The sequence below is a fragment of the Loxodonta africana genome, unplaced genomic scaffold (genome assembly GCF_030014295.1).
Source record: "Loxodonta africana isolate mLoxAfr1 unplaced genomic scaffold, mLoxAfr1.hap2 scaffold_29, whole genome shotgun sequence".
Taxonomy (NCBI): domain Eukaryota; kingdom Metazoa; phylum Chordata; class Mammalia; order Proboscidea; family Elephantidae; genus Loxodonta; species Loxodonta africana.
The window spans coordinates 3,315,030-3,333,994 of record NW_026975011.1 but is presented as its reverse complement, the minus strand read 5'-3'; the positions used below and the strand labels follow the sequence as shown (position 1 = coordinate 3,333,994).

Here is an 18,965-nt window from a genome sequence, read left to right as displayed (position 1 = left end):
ATCATGTGGGACTCTATCAAGAAGGATAACTTGCATGTGATTGGAGTCCCAGAACAGGCAGAGAGGACAGAAAACACAGAGAAAAAAGTTGAAGATCTGCTGACAGAAAACTTCCCTGACATCATAAAAGACGAAAGGATAACTATCCAAGATGCTCATTGAACCCCATTTAAGATTGATCCAAAAAGAAAAACACCAAGACTTATTATCATCAAACTTGCCAAAACCAAAGATAAAGAGAAAATTTTAAAAGCAGTCAGGGATAAAAGAAAGGTCTCCTACAAGGGAGAATCAATAAGTTCAGACTACTCAGCAAAAACCATGCAGGCAAGAAGGCAATGGGATGACATATACAGAGCACTGAAGGAGAAAAACTGCCAGCCAAGGATCATATATCCAACAAAACTCTCTCTGAAATATGAAGGCGAAATTAAGATATTTACAGATAAACAGAAGCTTAGAGAATTTGCAAAAACCAAACCAAAGCTACAAGAAATACTAAAGGAAATTGGTCAGAAAACCAATAATATCAGATACCAGCACAACACAAGGTCACAGAAGAGAACATCCTGATATCAACTCAGATAGGGAAATCACAAAAACAAATTCAGATTAAATAAAAAAAAATGCTCAAAACACGGAATCATTGAGGTCAATATGTAAAAGATCACAATAATCAAAAAAAGGGACTAAATACAGGTGGCATAGAACCGCCATATGGAGAGGGATACAAGGCGATAGAGGACAATACAAGTTAGGTTTTTACTTAGAAAAATAGGGGTAAATATTAAGGTAACCACAAAGAGGTATAACAACTCCATAACTCAAAATAAAAACCAAGAAAAACGTAACGACTCAGCAAACATAAATTCAACTACTATGAAAATGAGAAACACACAATTTACAAACCAAAACGTCTAAGCACAAAAAAATAAGTGGAAAAATGAAATTGTCAACAACACACATAAAAAGGCATCAAAATGTCAACACTAAACACTTACTTATCTATAATTACGCTGAATGTAAATGGACTAAATGCACCAATAAAGAGACAGAGAGTCTCAGACTGGATAAAGAAACAGGATCCGTCTATATGCTGCCTACAAGAGACACACCTTAGACTTAAAGACACAAACAAACTAAAACTCAAGGGATGGAAAAAATATATCAAGCAAACAATAAGCAAAAAAGGAGTAACAGTATTAATTTCTGAAAAAACAGACTTTAAACTTAAATCCACCACAAAGGATAAAGAAGGACACTACATAATGATAAAATGGACAATTGACCGGGAAGATATAACCGTATTAAATATTTATGCACCCAATGACAGGGCTGCAAGATACATAAATCAAATTTTAACAGAACTGAAAAGTGAGATAGACACCTCCACAATTACAGTAGGAGACTTCAACACACCACTTTTGGAGAAGGATAGGACATCCAGTAAGAAGCTCAATAGAGACACGGAAGACCTAATTACAACAATCAACCAAATTGACCTCATTGACTTATACAGAACTCTCCACCCAACTGCTGCAAAGTATACTTTTTTTCCTACCACACATGGAACATTCTCTAGAATAGACCACATATTAGGTCATAAAACAAACCTTTGCAGAATCCAAAACATCGAAATATTACAAAGCATCTTCTCAGACCACAAGGCCATAAAAGAGGAAATCAATAACAGAAAAATTAGGGAAAAGAAATCAAATACTTGGAAACTGAACAATACCCTCCTGAAAAAAGACTGGGTCATAGAAGACATTAAGGAGGGAATAGGGAAATTCATAGAATGCAACGAGAATGAAAATACTTCCTATCAAAACCTCTGGGATACAGCAAAAGCAGTGCTCAGAGGCCAATTTATATCGATAAATGCACACATACAAAAAGAAGAAAGAGCCAAAATCAGAGAACTGTCCCTACAACTTGAACAAATAGAAAGTGAGCAACAAAAGAATCCATCAGGCACCAGAAGAAAACAAATAATAAAAATTAGAGCTGAACTAAATGAATTAGAGAAAAGAAACACAATTTAAAGAATTACCAAAGCCAAAAGCTGGTTCTTCGAAAAAATTAACAAAATTGATAAACCATTGGCTAGACTGACTAAAGAAATACAGGAAAGGAAACAAATAACCCGAATAAGAAACGAGAAGGGCCACATCACAAAAGATCCAACTGAAATTAAAAGAATCATATCAGATTATTACAAAAAATTGTACTCTAACAAATTTGCAAACCTAGAAGAAATGGGTGAATTCCTGGAAAAACACTACTTACGTAAACTATCACAATCAGAAGTAGAACAACTAAATAGACCCATAACAAAAAAAAGAGATTGAAACAGTAATGAAAAAACTCCCAACAAAAAAAAGCCCTGGCCCGGATGGCTATACTGCAGAGTTCTACCAATCTTTCAGAGAAGAGTTAACACCGCTACTATTAAAGGTATTTCAAAGCATAAAAATGACGGAATACTACCTAACTCATTCTGTGAAGCCACCATCTCCCTGATACCAAAAGCAGGTAAAGACAGCACAAAAAAAGAAAATTACAGACCTATATCCCTCATGAACATAGATGCAAAGATCCTCAACAAAATTCTAGCGAGTAGAATTCAACAAGATATCAAAAAAATAATTCACCACGACCAAGTGGGATTTATCCCAGGTATGCAAGTCTTTTTTTTTATGCAAGTCTGGTTTAATATTAGAAAAACCATTAATGTAATCCACCACATAAATAAAACAAAAGACAAAAACCACATGATCTTATCAATTGATGCAGAAAAGGCATTTGACAAAGTCCAACACCCATTTATGATAAAAACTCTCACCAAAATAGGAATTGAAGGAAAATTCCTCAACATAATAAAGGGCATCTATACAAAGCCAACAGCCAACATCACCCTAAATGGAGATAGCCTGAAAGCATTTCCCTTGAGAATGGGAACCAGACAAGGATGCCCTTTATCACCACTCTTATTCAACATTGTGCTAGAGGTCCTAGCCAGGGTAATTAGGCTAGACAAAGAAATAAAGGGCATCCGGATTGGCAAGGAGGAAGTAAAATTATCTCTATTTGCAGATGACAGGATCTTATACACAGAAAACCCTAAGGAATCCTCCAGAAAACTACTGAAACTAATAGAAGAGTTTGGCAGAGTCTCAGGTTATAAGATAAACATACAAAAATCACTTGGATTCCTCTACATCAACAAAAAGAACATCGAAGAGGAAATCACCAAATCAATACCATTCACGGTAGCCCCCAAGAAGATAAAAACACTTAGGAATAAATCTTACCAAGGATGTAAAAGACCTATACAAGAAAACTACAAAGCTCTACTACAAGAAATTCAAAAGGACATACTTAAGTGGAAAAACATACCTTGCTCATGGATAGGAAGACTTAACATAGTAAAAATGTCTGTTCTACCAAAAGCCATCTATACATACAATGCACTTCCGATCCAAATTCCAATGTCATTTTTTAATGTAATAGAGAAACAAATCACCAACTTCATATGGAAGGGAAAGAAGCCTCGGATAAGCAAAGCATTACTGAAAAAGAAGAAGAAAGTGGGAGGCCTCACTCTACCTGATTTCAGAACCTATTATACAGCTACAGCAGTCAAAAGAGCCTGATGCTGGTACAACAACAGACACACAGACCAGTGGAACAGAATTGAGAACCCAGATACAAATCCATCCACATATGAGCAGCTGATATATGACAAAGGCCCAGTGTCAGTTAATTGGGGAAAAGATAGTCTTTTTAACAAATGGTGCTGGCATAACTGGATATCCATTTGCAAAAAAATGAAACAGGACCCATACCTCACACCATGCACAAAAACTAACTCCATGTGGATCAGAGACCTAAACATAAAGACTAGAACGATAAAGATCATGGAAGAAAAAATAGGGAGAACGTTAGGAGCCCTAACACAAGGCATAAACAGAATACAAAACATTACTAAAAATGATGAAGAGAAACCAGATAACTGGGAGCTCCTAAAAATCAAACACCTATGCTCATCTGAAAACTTCACCAAAAGAGTAAAAAGACCACCTACAGACTGGGAAAGAATTTTCATCTATGACATCTCCGACCACCGCCTGATTTCTAAAATCTATATGATTCTGTCAAAACTCAACCACAAAAAGACAAACAACCCAATCAAGAAGTGGGGCAAAGGATATGAACATGTACTTCACTAAAGAGGATATTCAGGCAGCTAACAGATACATGAGAAAATGCTCTCGATCATTAACCATTAGAGAAATGCAAATTAAAACTACGATGAGATTCCATCTCACTCCAACAAGGCTGGCATTAATCCAAAAAACACAAACTAATAAATGTTGGAGAGGCTGTGGAGAGATTGGAACCCTTTTACACTGCTGGTGGGAATGTCAAATGGTACAACCACTTTGGAAATCTATCTGGTGTTTTCTTAATAAGTTAGAAATAGAAGTACCATACAACCCAGAAATCCCACTCCTCGGAATATACCCTAGAGAAATAAGAGCCTTCACACAAACAGATATATGCACACCCATGTTTATTGCAACTCTGTTTACAATAGCAAAAAGCTGGAAGCAACCAAGGTGTCCATCAACGGATGAATGGGTAAATAAATTGTGGTATATCCACACAATGGAATACTACGCATCAATAAAGAACAGTGACGAATCTGTGAAACATTTCATAACATGGAGGAACCTGGAGGGCATTATGCTGAGCGAAATTAGTCAGAGGCAAAAGGACAAATATTGTATAAGACCACTATTATAGGATCTTGAGAAATAATATAAACTGAGAAGAACACATACTTTTGTGGTTACGGGGCGGGGGAAGGTTGGGAGAGGGCTTTTTACTGATTAATTAGTAGATAAGAACTGCTTTAGGTGAAGGGAAGGACAATACTCAATACATGGAAGGTCAGCTCAACTGGACTGGACCAAAAGCAAAGAAGTTTCCGGGATGAACTGAATGCTTCAAAGGTCAGGGGAGCAAGGGCGAGGGTTTGGGGACTATGGCTTCTAAGTCAATTGGCAAAATAATTCTGTTATGAAAACATTCTGCATCCCACTTTGAAATGTGGCATCTGGGGTCTTAAATGCTAACAAGCGGCCATCTAAGATGCATCAATTGGTCTCAACCCACCTGTTTCAAACGAGGGTGAAGAACACCAAGGTCACACGACAACTAAGAGCCCAAGAGACAGAAAGGGCCACATGAATCAGAGACCTACGTCATCCTGATACCAGAAGAACTAGTTGGTGCCCGGCCACAACCGATGACTGCCCTGACAGGGAGCACAACAGAGAACCCCTGAGGGAGCAGGAATTCAGTGGGATGCAGACCCCAAATTCTCACAAGGAGACCATACTTAATGGTCTGACTGAGACTAGAGGAATCCCAGCGGTCATGGTCCCCAAACCTTCTGTTGGCCCAGGACAGGAACCATTCCTGAAGACAACTAATCAGACATGAAAGGAACTGGACAGTGGGTAGGAGAGAGATGCTGATGAAGAGTGAGCTAATTATACCAGGTTGACATTTGAGACTGTGTTGACATCTCCTCTCTGGAGGGGGGATGGGAGGATGGAGAGAGTTGGAAGCTGGCAAAATTGTCACGAAAGGAGAGACTGGAAGGGCTGACTCATTGGGGGAGAGCAAGTGGGAGTACGGAGTAAGGTGTATATAAACTTATATGTGACAGTCTGACTTGATTTGTAAATGTTCACTTGAAGCTCAATAAAAGTTAATTAAAAAAAAAAAAAGAAACTAACTCCAAATGGACCAAAGACCTAGACATAAAGTCTAAAACGATAAAGATCATGGAAGAAAAAATAGGGACAATGTTAGGATCCCTAACACAAGGCATAAACAGAATACAAAACATTACTAAAAATGTAGACATGGAGGAACCTGGAAGGCATTATTCTAAGTGAAATTAGTCCAATGCAAATGGACAAATATCGTATAAGACTAATATTATAAGATTTTGAGAAATAGTTTAAACTCAGAACACATTTTTTTGTGGCTATGAGAGGGCTGAGGAAGGGAGTGTGGGAGAGGGTTATTTACTACTTAGATAGTAGATAACTACTTTAGGTGAAGGGAAGGACAACACTCAATACAGGGGAGGTCAGCACAACTGGACTGGACCCAAAGCAGTTTCCTGAATAAACTGAATGCTTCAAAGGTTTGTGGAGCAAGGGCAGGTGTTTGGGGACTATGGCTTCAGGGGACATCTAAGTCAATTAGCAAAATAAATTCTATTAAGAAAACATTCTGCATCCTACTTTGAAGTGTGATGTCTCAGGTCTTAAACGGTTGCAAGCAGCCATCTAAGATACACCGATGAGTCTCAGCTCACCAGGATCAAAGGAGAATGTCACAAGGTAATTAAGAGCCCAAGAGACAGAAAGGGGTACATGAACTAGAGACTACATCATCCTGAGACCAGAGGAGCTAGATGGTGCCTGGCCACAACTGATGACTGCCCTGACAGGGAGCACAACAGAGAACCCCTGAGGGAGCAGGAGAACAGTGGGATGCAGACCCCAAATTCTCATAAAAAGACCAGACTTAATGGTCTGACTAAGACTAGAACTGGGCTGGGTGGGTAAGACTAGAAGAATCCCTGCAGTCATGGTCCCCAAACCTTCTGTTGGCCCAGGACAGGAACCATTCCCTAAGCCAACTAATCAGACATGGATTGGACTGGATAGTGAGTTGGAGAGAGATGCTGATGAGGAGTGAGCTACTTGCATCAGGTGGACACTTGAGACTACGTTGACATCTTCTGTCCAGAGGGGAGATGGGAGGGTAGAGGGGGTTAGAAACTGTTAAAACGGTCACAAAAGGAGGGACTGGAAGGAGGGAGCGGGCTGACTCATTAGGGGGAGAGTAAGTGGGAGTACGTAGTAAGGTGTATGTAAGTTTATATGTGAGAGACTGACTTGATTTGTAAATGTTCACTTAAAGCACAATAAAAATTATTAAAAAAAAAATAAAGAGGAACACTACCAAACTACCAAACTCTATGAAGCCAGCATTACCCGATACACAAACTACGTAAAGAAATCATGAAAATTGAAAATTACGGATGAATATCCTTATGAAAATAGATACAAAACTTTTCAACAAAATTCTAGTCAGCAAACTTAAGCAACATATAAAAAAAATCAGAGACCATGATAAATTGAGATTTGTACTAGTATTACAAGGGTGGTTCACCATTAGAAAATCAGTTTAACCCACAACATAAAAAAAAGGAAAATAAATACATGATCATATCAATTTATGGAAAAAGGCATTTGATAAAATTCAGCATCCTTTTTCTGATTAAAAAAAGCTTCAGAAAAATAGGAAAAGAGAAATTTCTCAACATAATTAAGGGCATATATGCAGCAACAACAGCCAACATTATACTGAAAGGAAAAAGGCTGAGTCTTCCCGTTCAGAAAGAGAATGAGACAACGATGCCCATTATCATCACTCTTATTCAACATTCTACTGGAAGTCCTAGCCAGTGCAATAAAACAAGATTTGAACTGCTGACCTTTTGATTAGCAGCCAAGCTCTTAACCACCGTATGTATCCTGTTGTTGTTAGGTGCAGTCGAGTCGATTCCAACTCGTAGCCACTCTATATACCACAGAATGAAATACTGCCTGTGCCTGTGCCATGCTCACAATCATTGTTATGCTTTAGCCCATTGTTGCAGCCACCATGTCAATTCATCTCCTTGAGGGTCTTCCTCTTTTCCACTGACTGTCTAATTTACCAAGCATGATGTCCTTCTCCAGGGACTGATCCCTTCTGACAACATGTCCAAAGCATGTAAGTTGCAGTCTCACCATCCTTGCTTCTAAGGAGCATTCTGGTTCTACCACTTCCAAGGCAGATTTGTTCATTCTTTTGCGACTTCACAGTATATTCAATATTCTTCGCCAATGCCACAATTCAAAAGCATCAATTCTTCTTTGGTCTTCCTAATTCATTGTTCGGCTTTCACATGCATATGATGCGATTGAAAATACCATGGCTTGGGTCAGGTGCACCTTGATCTTTAAGGTGACGTCTTTGCTTTTCAACACTTTAAAGAGGTCCTTTGCAGCAGATTTACCCAAAACAATGTGTCTTTTGATTTCTTAACTGCTGTTTCTACGGATATTGATTATGGATCCAAGTAAAATAAAATTCTTTACAACTTCAGTCTTTTCTCAGTTTATCACGATGTTGCTTATTGGTCCAGTTGTGAGGATTTTTGTTTTCTTTATGTTGAGGTGTAATCCATACTGAAGGCTGTGGTCTTTGATCCCTAAGTGCTTCAAGTCCTCTTCGCTTTCAGTAAGCCAGGTTGTGTCATCTGCATAACGTAGGTTGTTAATGAGTCTTCCTCCAATCCTGATGCCCCGTTCTTCTTCATATAGTCCAGCTTCTCAGAATATTTGCTAAGTGCACAGATTATATAGGTATGGTGAAAGGATGCAACCCTGATGCACATCTTTCCTGACTTTAAACCACTCAGTATCCCCTTGTTATGTCCAAAAAACTGCCTCTCGATCTATGTACAGGCTCCTCAAGAGCACAATTAAGTGTTCTGGAATTCCCATTCTTCACAATGTTATCCATAATTTGCTATGATCTACACAGTCCAATGCCTTTGCAGAGTCAAGAAAACACAGGTAAACATCCTTCTGGTATTCTCTGCTTTCAGCCAGGATCCATCTGACATCAGCAATGATATCCCTGGTTCCATGTGCTCTACTGAATCCAGCCGGAATTTCTAGCATTTCCCTGTCGATATACTGGTTTTGAATAATCTTCAGCAAAATTTTGCTTTTGTGTGATATTAATGATATTGTTTGATAATTTCCACATTCTGTTGGATCACCTTTCTTGGGAATAGGCATAAATATTTATCTCTTCCAGTCAGTTGGTCAGGTAGCTGTCTTCCAAATTTCTTGGAAGTTAGAGGAGTGAGTGCTTCCAGTGCTGCATCCGTTTGCTCAAACATCTCAATTGATATTCCCTCAATCATTGGATCCTTGTTTTTCGCCAAAGCCTTCAGTGCAACTTGGACTTCTTCCTTCAGTATCATCAGTTCCTGATCATATGCTACCTCTTGAATCAGTTGAACATCAACCAATTCTTTTTGGTATAATGGCTTCGTGTATCCCTTCGATCTTCTTTGGAGTCTTTCTGCATCGTTTTACATTTTCCCCATAGAATCCTTCAGTATTGCAACTTGACGCATGAATTTTTTCATCAGTTCTTTCAGCTTGAGAAATGCCAAACAATTTCTTCCCTTTTGGTTTTCTATCTCCAGCTCTTTGCACATATCAGTATAATACTTTTTATTCTTGAGTTGCCCTTTGAAATATTCTGTTCAGTTCTTTTACTTCATCATTTCTTCCTTTTGCTTTAGCTGCTAGACGTTCAAGAGCAAGTTTCAGAGTCTCTTCTGATATCCATTTTGGTCTTTTCTTTCTTACCTGTCTTCTTAATGACCTCTTGCTTTCTTCAGGTACGTGTCCTTGGTGTCATTCCACAACTGGTCTGGTATTCGTTCGTTAGTATTCAACGTGTCACATCTATTCATGAGATAGTCTGTAAATTCAGGTGGGATATACCCAAGGTTGTACTTTGGCTCTCATGGATTTGCTCTAATTTTCTTCAGTTTCAACTAGGACTTGCAAGTGAGCAGTTGATGGTCTGTTCCATAGTTGACCTCTGGCCTTGTTTTGACTGATGATATTGAGCTTTTCCATCATCTCTTTCCACAGATGTAGTCAATTTGATTCTGGTGTATTCCATCTGTGAGGTTCACATGTATAGTAGCCATTTATGTTGGTGAAAAAAGGCATTTACAATGGAAAGGTCGTTGATCTTCCAAAATTCTATCCCAGGATCTCCATCATAATTTCTATCACCAAGGCCATATTTTCCAACTATTTGTCCTTTTTTTTTCCAACTTTTGCAATCCAATCACCAGTAATTATCAGTGCATCCTGATTGAATATTCAATCAATTTCAGACTGTAGAAGCTGGTAAAAATCCTCAATTTCTTCATCTTTGGCCTCTGGTTCTTGCATAAATTTGAATAATAGTAATATTAACTGGTCTTCCTTGTAGATGTATGGATATGATCCTATCACTGACAGCACTGTACTTCAGGATAGATCAGGAAATGTTCTTTTTGACCATGAATGCAATGTCATTCCTCTTCAAGTTGTCATTCCCAGCATAGTAGACCATATGATTGTCTGATTCGACATGACCAATACCAATCCATTTCAGTTACTGATGCCTAGGATATTGCTGTTTATGCATCCCATTTCATTTTTGACAATTTCCAATTTTCCTAGATTCACACTTCACTTACTCCATATTCCAGACAGTAATGGCTGTTTGCAGTTGTTTCCTCTCATTTTGAGTCATGCCACATCAGTAAATGAGGTCCCAAAAGCTTGACTCCAGGGCATTAAGGTCGACTCACTTTGAGGAGGCAGCTCTTCTCCAGTTGTCTTTTGAGTGTCTTTCAACCTTGCGGTCTCATCTTCCGGCACTATACCAGATGTGTTTTGCTGGGATGCATAAGGTTTTTACTGGCTAATTCTGTTCTGAAGTAGACTGCCGGGTCCTGCTTCCTAGTTTGTCTTAATCTGGAAGCTCTGCTGAAACCCGTCTGACATGGATGACCCTGCTGGTATCTGAATACTGGTGGCATAGCTTCCAGCATCACAGCAATATGCAAGCTCTGACAGTCCAACAAACTGACAGACATGTAGGGGGTGTGTACCATAAAACCTTAAAAATAATGGCACAAGTGGATATATGCCCAGCTCCGTTCATTGCTGCTTTATTCAAAATAGCAAATAAATGGAAACAACTGAATTGCCCAACAAAGGATCCATTGACAAACAAATTGTGGCACATACATACAATGGAATACTGGGCAACCATAAAAAAAAAAATGCGTCCATGAATCGTATTATAGCATGGATGGATCAGGAAGTTATAATGCTAAGCGAAATAAATCAAGCATACAAGGACAAATATTGTATGGTCCTTCCTTTATAAGATGACAAGCACAGATATAGTGAGACCAATATTCATTGATGGTTACCAGGGAAGGGGTTAGGGAAAATAAGGTTTATGTAGCAGAGACTAGTTATTTTCAGTGATGAGAAAAGTGGCCTTGAATGTGAATATAGTCAGCACATTACAACCAAAGTAAAAAAGAATGTTTGAGCACATATGCTAGATATAGGAAAATTGATGTATGAGTAGGTATATGTGTGTATATACATGAAAACAGATAGAAGTATCTATAACCCACTGCTGTTGAGTTGAGAGGTATCTATCGATATGTGTAAATACAAAAATGTGGGTGCAGGCACATATATTCATTGAAGACAAAAATATGAATACTCCACACACATAACCAAACACCTTTCAACGTTGATTTGCTGGGTTTTCAGGCTTAAGACTATAGTTTCCTGGGACAACTCAATGTACTGGCATTAACAGTTCACGAAAATAGTGATCTGAATTCTAGTAAAATGAGTAGTGTCTGGGCTTTTAAAAGCTTGAGGTATAATAGTGAGTGGTGCCATTCTCATATGCACCCCTTGATTCCCAAGAATCCTGGCTATGGGAGAAACACCATCATATATTGAACACTGGCTTAGAGCATATACAGCCTCCTGGAGAATATTGCCTTAGCCTCTGGCATCTAAAAGGGTGAAGTTACAGTCTCTTAGGTTTTAAAGGGTAAGATCTTCACCAACTTGGTTCCAGAGTGTGGGGCACTGTTCACTTGTCCCAGCAGGATGGAGGTGGGTGTGCTGCCCAAATCTGAGGGGGCAGGGATGCCATGCCCAAGGGGCAGAAGAATGAGCACAGCCAGGGCTGAGGGGGTAGTGTCACAATTCAGAAGGACTAGACAAATGAGGCCACCCAAAGTCGAGGAAGCAGAGTTCCAATGGGCCTGAAAAGCGGAGCTGAAGCCCAAGGCCAAGGAACCTCCTCCCAGAATCCAGAGAGTGTTGCTAACACCCAGAGTCTGGGGTGCAGAACAAGTGTCTAAATGGGCTCAGAGAACAGAGGATTATTTTTAAGCCTTGAGAACTAATGTAAAGTATTCTGCTGGCTTGCTTGGTGCCTGTTACCCTTTTTTCCCTCCAATTTGAAACGGAAATGTCTACCATGTTCCTGTTCCACCATTGCATTTTGGAAAGAGAAATGGTCAGGCATTTGACTGTGTTCTGATTCATGGGCTGAGGCCACTGGTTTGCCTGGATGGTCAGGGAATTGGAAGGAACATGATTGGAAAATTGGAGACAAGGAGTTATGGGGAAGAGACATGCAGATAGGCCTATCTGAATGGGCCAAAGTAGTGAAGATATTTGTGTCTCATGTGAAGGTTCATCAAAGGGTGACCTCAGCAGAGAAGGATTTTAATGTGAAGTGGATAGGATGACATGTTCTGTGAAAAACAGTCATCATTTTTCCCCAGCCACTCCCATCATTGCCCAATGGGCTCAAGACAAAAGTGGCCTTGATGGCAGGGATGGAAGTTATATATGGACTCAGCAACATAGAATTCTACTCACCAAGTCTGACTTGGCTACAGCCACTGCTGAGTGCCCAATCTGCCAGCAGGACAAAACAACACTGAGTCCCTGATATGGCATCATCCCTCGAGGTGATAAGCCAGCCACGTGGTGGTAGGTTGTTGGTTACTTTGGACCACTTCCATCATGGCAAAGGCAGTGTTTTGTTCTTACTGGAATAGACGCTCTGGATATGGATTTCTTTCCCTGCACGCAGTGTTTCTGCCAAAAATACCACCCATGGACTTACAGAATATCTTATCTACTGTCTTGGTATTTCACATGGTATCACCTCAGATCAAGGGACTCATTCCACAGCACATGAAGTGCAACAATGGGCCTGTTCTCATGGAATTCACTGGTCTTACCATGTTCCCCATCAAACTGAGGCAACTGGCTTGATAGAATAATGGAATGACCTTCTAAAGACACAATTATGACACCAGCTAGGTGGCAATACCTTGCAGGGTTGAGGCCATATTCCCCAGGAGGTTGTATATGCTCTAACCAGCATCCAATACGTGGTGTTGTTTCTTCTGTAGTCAGGATTCATGGTTCCAGGAATCAGGGGTGGAAGTAGGAGTGGCACCACTCACTATTACCTCTAGTGACCCACTCAAAAAATTTTTGCTTCCTGTCCCCAGGACAGGAATGCTCCCACCTGAAGACACATCACTGATCCCATTGAACTGGAAGTTAAGAATGCCAGCTGGCCATATTAGTTATCCTTATGCCTGTGGATCAATAGGCAAAAAAGGGAGCCACTGTATTGTCTGGTGTGACTGATCCTGACTAAGGAGAGGAAATCGCATTGTTATTACATAAAGGAGGTAAAGAAGAGTATGTCTAGAACGCAGATCTGTAAGGGCATCTCTTAGTACTACCATGCCCCGTGATTAAAGCCAATGGAAAACTATGGCAACCCAATTCTGACATGACTATGAATGGTCCAGACCCTTTTGGAATGAAGATTTGTATCACCCCACTAGGCAAAGAACCACTACCAGCTGAGGTGCTTGCTGAGGGTAAAGGGAATATTGAAAGTGGAGTGGAAGAAGGTAGTTCTAAATACCAGTTACATTCACTTGACCAGTTGCAGGTGAAAGGATACAACGCTGACATGCACCTTTCTTGACTTTAAACCATGAGGTATTCCCTTGTTCTGTTTGAATGACTACCTCTTGATCTATGCACAGGTTACTCATGAGCATAATTAAGTGTTCTGGAATTCCCATTCTTCACAGTTTTATCCATAATTCGTTATGATCTACACAGTTGCATGCCTTTGCATAGTCAATAAAACATAAGAAAACATCTTTCTAGCATTCTCTGCTTTCAATCAGGACCCTTCTGACATCAGCAATGATGTAATTCATTCTGTATACTCTTCTGAATGTGGCTTGATTTCCGGCAGTTCCCTGTCGATGCACTGCTACAACCACTTTTGAATGAACATCAGCAAAATTTTACTTGTATGTGATATTAATGATATTGTTCCATAATTTCTGCATTCACTTGGATCCCCTTTTTTTGGAATAGGCATAAATATGAATCTTTCCCAGTTGGTTGGTCAGGTAAGTGTCTCCCAAATTTCTTGACTTAGACGAGTGAGTCCTTCTGGTACTGTATCTGTTTGTTGAAATATTTCAATGGGTATTTTGTCAATTTCCTGGAGCCTTGTTGTTCACCAATGCCTTCACTGCAGCTTGAACCTCTTCCTTCAGTACGTTGAATTCTTCATCATATTCTGTCTCCTGAAGTAGTTGAATGTTGGCCAATTCTTTTTGGTACAGTGACTGTGTATATTCCTTCCATCTCTTTTGATGCTTCCTATGTCATTTAATATTTTCCCTGCAGAATCCTTCAATATTACAACACGAGGCTTGAATTTTTTCCTCAATTCTTTCAGCTCGAGAAATGCTGAGCTTGTTCTTCCCTTTTGGTTTTCCGTCTCTAGGTATTTGCACGTTTTATTGTACTACTTTAATTTGCCTTCTTGAACCATCCTTTGAAATCTTCTGTTTAGCCCTTTTATTTCATCACTTCCTCAGCTTACTTAACTACTTGATGTTCAAGAGTAAGTTTCAGAGTCTCTTTGAACATCCATTTTGGTCTTTTCTTTCTTTCCTGTCTTTTTAATGACCTTTTGTTTTCTTCCTATATAATGTTTTTGACATCAGTCCACAACTTGTCTGGTCTTCGGTCATTAATGAAAACTAAGAATAGCTTATTATTGGGATAAGTACATTCTCACGAGAACACAGTAACCAGGAAATATAGTAAGGAGGCTTATTTCACAGAAATAAAGGAAAGATGGTAACAAGTTTAGAAAATTCATACATTCAGGATGCATCACCTAATACAATGCTCAGTCTACATAGTAATGAGGCTCTAACTCTGGTTTCCTGAGTTTCACATATTTCAAAAGGCACTCATCTTGAGGCTAAATGCACTAAAGCTGGTAGACCACTTTACCAAAGAACTCCATAGGCTTAAAAAGTAGGTGCTCAACCATGTATTCCACAGATCATGAAAGGGATTTATGAAATCATAAAATACAACACATAGAAGTAAAAATGTTTGTATGTACTCTCCAGAACATCTTTAGGTTATGTTGCATTAAGTAAATGGTCTTTCAGAATAAATTCTTCTTTGAGATTTCACTGTCTCTTACTGTTGATGTTGTTGTGTCAAGTCAATTTTGATTATTAGGGACCCTATAGGATAGATTATAACTGCTCCATAAGTCTTCCTAGCATTGTAGAAAAGAACTTGAATGCTGCTTCAAGTTAAAACAGAGAGGTTTAAGGGTTTAAAACAATTGCAGTTAGGGAATTCCATAGCTTATTGAAAATGGAACCAGGTAGTCCTGGAGCAGGTTCTTTATACATGTATTCTTACGGGGTAAAAGAGGAACTAAACCATAAAAAAAAAAAAACTAAACTAGTGCCATCAAACCATAGGGAGGGCAATTACAGGAAAGTCAATAAATATTGTAATAACCACACTCTGGTTGGTTATTGATTATTAATAATATAGTTAGTGACTACAAATGGTTTCACAGGATGCTTAGATCATGGTCACAGGATGCTTACATGTATTTTCTTTGTCTGTCTTGCAAAAGTATCTTGGTAACAGCACCCAGACAGCACTCTTCCTGAATACATATGTTCTGAGGGATGCAGAGAGTCACTTGGTTAAAACCCCTAGGGGCATATGGTTTTACATCCTTGTTTTGACCATCAAGGAAAAACATGTTTTTCCTCAAAAACACAGCTGTTAGTCTAGAAATCCAGATTAAAACTAGATAGCATAGCCAGCATATTATGCCTCTGTCTCACTGACTGCCCTGAAAGTTGTCTTTTCCTGAAACACTAGGCTCTAATCTTCACAGGAGTAGATTACCATATCTCTTCTCCCACAGAGCCACTGGTGGGTTTGAACCACTGACCTTTGGGTTAGGGCTGAGTGCTTAACCGTTGGGGTATATAGTATCGAGCAATTTAACCTCTGAGAGTTTTTGTTTCCTCATATATGAAACAGGATATTGATAGTATGCTATGTTATGTAATTATTTGGGTCTTAAATGTGATAAAGTTTGTCAAAACTTAACTCAGTGTCTGTCACATAAAAAGCATCAAAGAAATATGTTATTATTAGTAATAGTATCATATTATTATTATAGTTATTTGTCTTTATTGTGATTTGTAGTATTTGGTTAGTTTTCAGAAAATTTGAAGAAGCAGATAGATACTCCATGGATCAAAATCCTGTGGAATTCACTCCAGAATTAAACTTCTTTGGCATATTCAAGGGATTTGAACTTCTCAATTCACAATATATTAACATGATAAACATTCATAAACATCTTGTACAAATACATCCTACAGATTTTAGAAGCATTGTAGGGTCTGGTCCAGTTGCTCATTGGGACTCCAACCGTGTTTTGAGATTGGGTCAGTGAACTAGGACTTTCGCACCTATTAACTTCCAGAAGGCATCTTTCACATCTTTGTTCCTCAGGCTATAGATGAGGGGGTTCAGCATGGGGTTAACCACTGTGTAGAATACAGAGGCCACTTTGACTGTCTGCCAAGAGCTTTTGGAGTTAGGCACACAGTAGAGGGAAAGGATGGTCCCGTGGAAGATGGTGATGGCAGTCAGGTGGGAGGCACAAGTGGAGAAAGAAGGCTTTGCGACGTCCACTGGCAGATTGGATTTTTAGTACACTCACAAAAATAAAAACGTATGAAGTGAGAGTGATTAGTAGTGTATTCACCTCATTGAAGGTGGCAAACCCAAAAAGCAGAAGGTGAGGAATGTGTATATCAGAGCTAGAGACAGCTATGAGAGCAGTATACTCACAGAAAAAGTGGTTGATTACATTGTGTCCAGAGAAGTCTAGAAGGAGAGCATAGCAAAGGAGTACCAAGGAGCCAAACATCCCCCACAGATATGAGCCAGCTACCAGCAGGGCACAGAGTCTTTGTGACATGGCCACTGTATAGAGCAGAGGATTGTAGATGGCCACTAAGTGGTCATAGGCCATCACTGCCAGCAGGAAGGACTCAGTCACCACTGCAGTGCAGGACAGGGAGAACTGGAGCATGCAGCTAAAGTAGAAGATGTTTTATCTGCCATGACCAAGTTTTCAAGTAGCTTTGGAGTAACGATAGAGGAGTAACAAAAATCAACAAAAGAAAGGTGACTAAGGAAAAAGTACATGGGGGTGTGAGATTTGGGGTTAATCTTGATGATCACTATCATCCCAAGATTCCCTACCACGGTGACAATGTACGTGATCAGAAACACAAGGAAGAGAGGGATCTGAAGCTCTGGGTAATCTGTGAATCCCAAGAGGGCAAAGGTTGTCTCCACACTCAGGTTTCTTTCAGCCATCACTGTTCTTCCTTTGAAGGGAAAGGGGTGGGAGGAGAGTGTTGTTCCTGTCAAAGGGGAAGGTTTATGGGGGTGAATGACAAATATGTTTTGTTATGGTAGAGAAAAGAAAGTGAGAATAAAAAGTTATTGGAACTAGTTCTCTCCATAAGGAACATACCTTATGCAAATAGCTGCTATGTGTATGCCAAACCAAGCTGGTGTCTAAAACATTTATGAATTTCCATTGCCCTTTGAAATATTAGAATACGGGTTTCCATAGAAACACTTGTGATACTGAGTGTGTAGGAGTTATATTCACATGTACATTAGCTTTTTCCTTGCAGGCACAAGTACCATCAAAGGCACATAACTGACACTAAGCCAATACATACATACATATAGGACATACATACAGTACATAAGCTAGCTCGATTCTGTGAAAAAAATGTAAAATGTTTGTCTCAAAGAATAAAATATACTGCTGCTATATTTTGCCTGTATTCTCAAATCAATTAAAATATTTAAAGGAATATGTTTGTATTTTAAGGAGAAAATGAAATACTAAAGAACCTAGGAAAAAAGCAGTGCAATTTCATTAGCACTTTTTATTCCATGAAGGCTACTACTCCTTTTGAATATCTTGATTGCCCAGTGATTGAGGCTAAGGGGGATAATGACTTCCTTTTGACATGAGGGCCCACTTTATTAAGGTTTATGGCTTAGGTTGATGTAAGGCTTATCTTCTGTTACAACCTAGGCATTATATGTATATATATATACACACACACACACACACACACACACACACACACACAGATATATGAGGAGCCCTGGTAGAGTAGAGGTGGCACGGTGGTTTAGAGTTTGGCTGCTAACCAAAAAGATGGGCTGTTTGAATCCACCAGTTGCTTCTTGGAAATTCTATGGGACAGTTCTACTTTGTCCTATAGGGTCGCTATGAGTCCAAATCAACTGGATGGGAATGGGTTCAGTTTTGGTTTGAGTAGAGTCGTGGTTAAAGTGCTCGGTTGCTAACTTAATGGTCAGCGATTCAAAACTCCAGCTTCTCCATGGGATGAAGATATACTTGTCAGCTTCCATAAAGATTTACAGCCTCAGAAATCATATAGGGCAGTTCTACTCTGTCCTATAGGGTTGCTATGAGTTGTAATTGACTCAACAGCAGCTGATAAATATATATGTATATGTGTATGTATATGTATATGCACACATACATGCGTACATGCACACATGCACACATGTATCATGTATACATGCATGTATGTATATATTTTAGCGGTTCCAAGATTTATCAAATTAGAGTTATAACAGGACTAAGTAGAAAGTTATGTTTGCATATAAATTATAACTTGTTGACTCAATTCTTAGAAAAGTTTATATACCAATTTAAGGTGCATGTAAAGAGGATAAGGA

At 39.2% G+C, this 18,965-nt stretch overlaps 1 pseudogene; it reads right to left on the bottom strand.

Annotated features, from left to right (window-relative positions):
* Window positions 1-16,520: 16,520 nt before the first annotated feature.
* On the bottom strand, window positions 16,521-17,592 carry LOC100665772 (olfactory receptor 5D14-like; annotated as a pseudogene).
* Window positions 17,593-18,965: the final 1,373 nt, after the last annotated feature.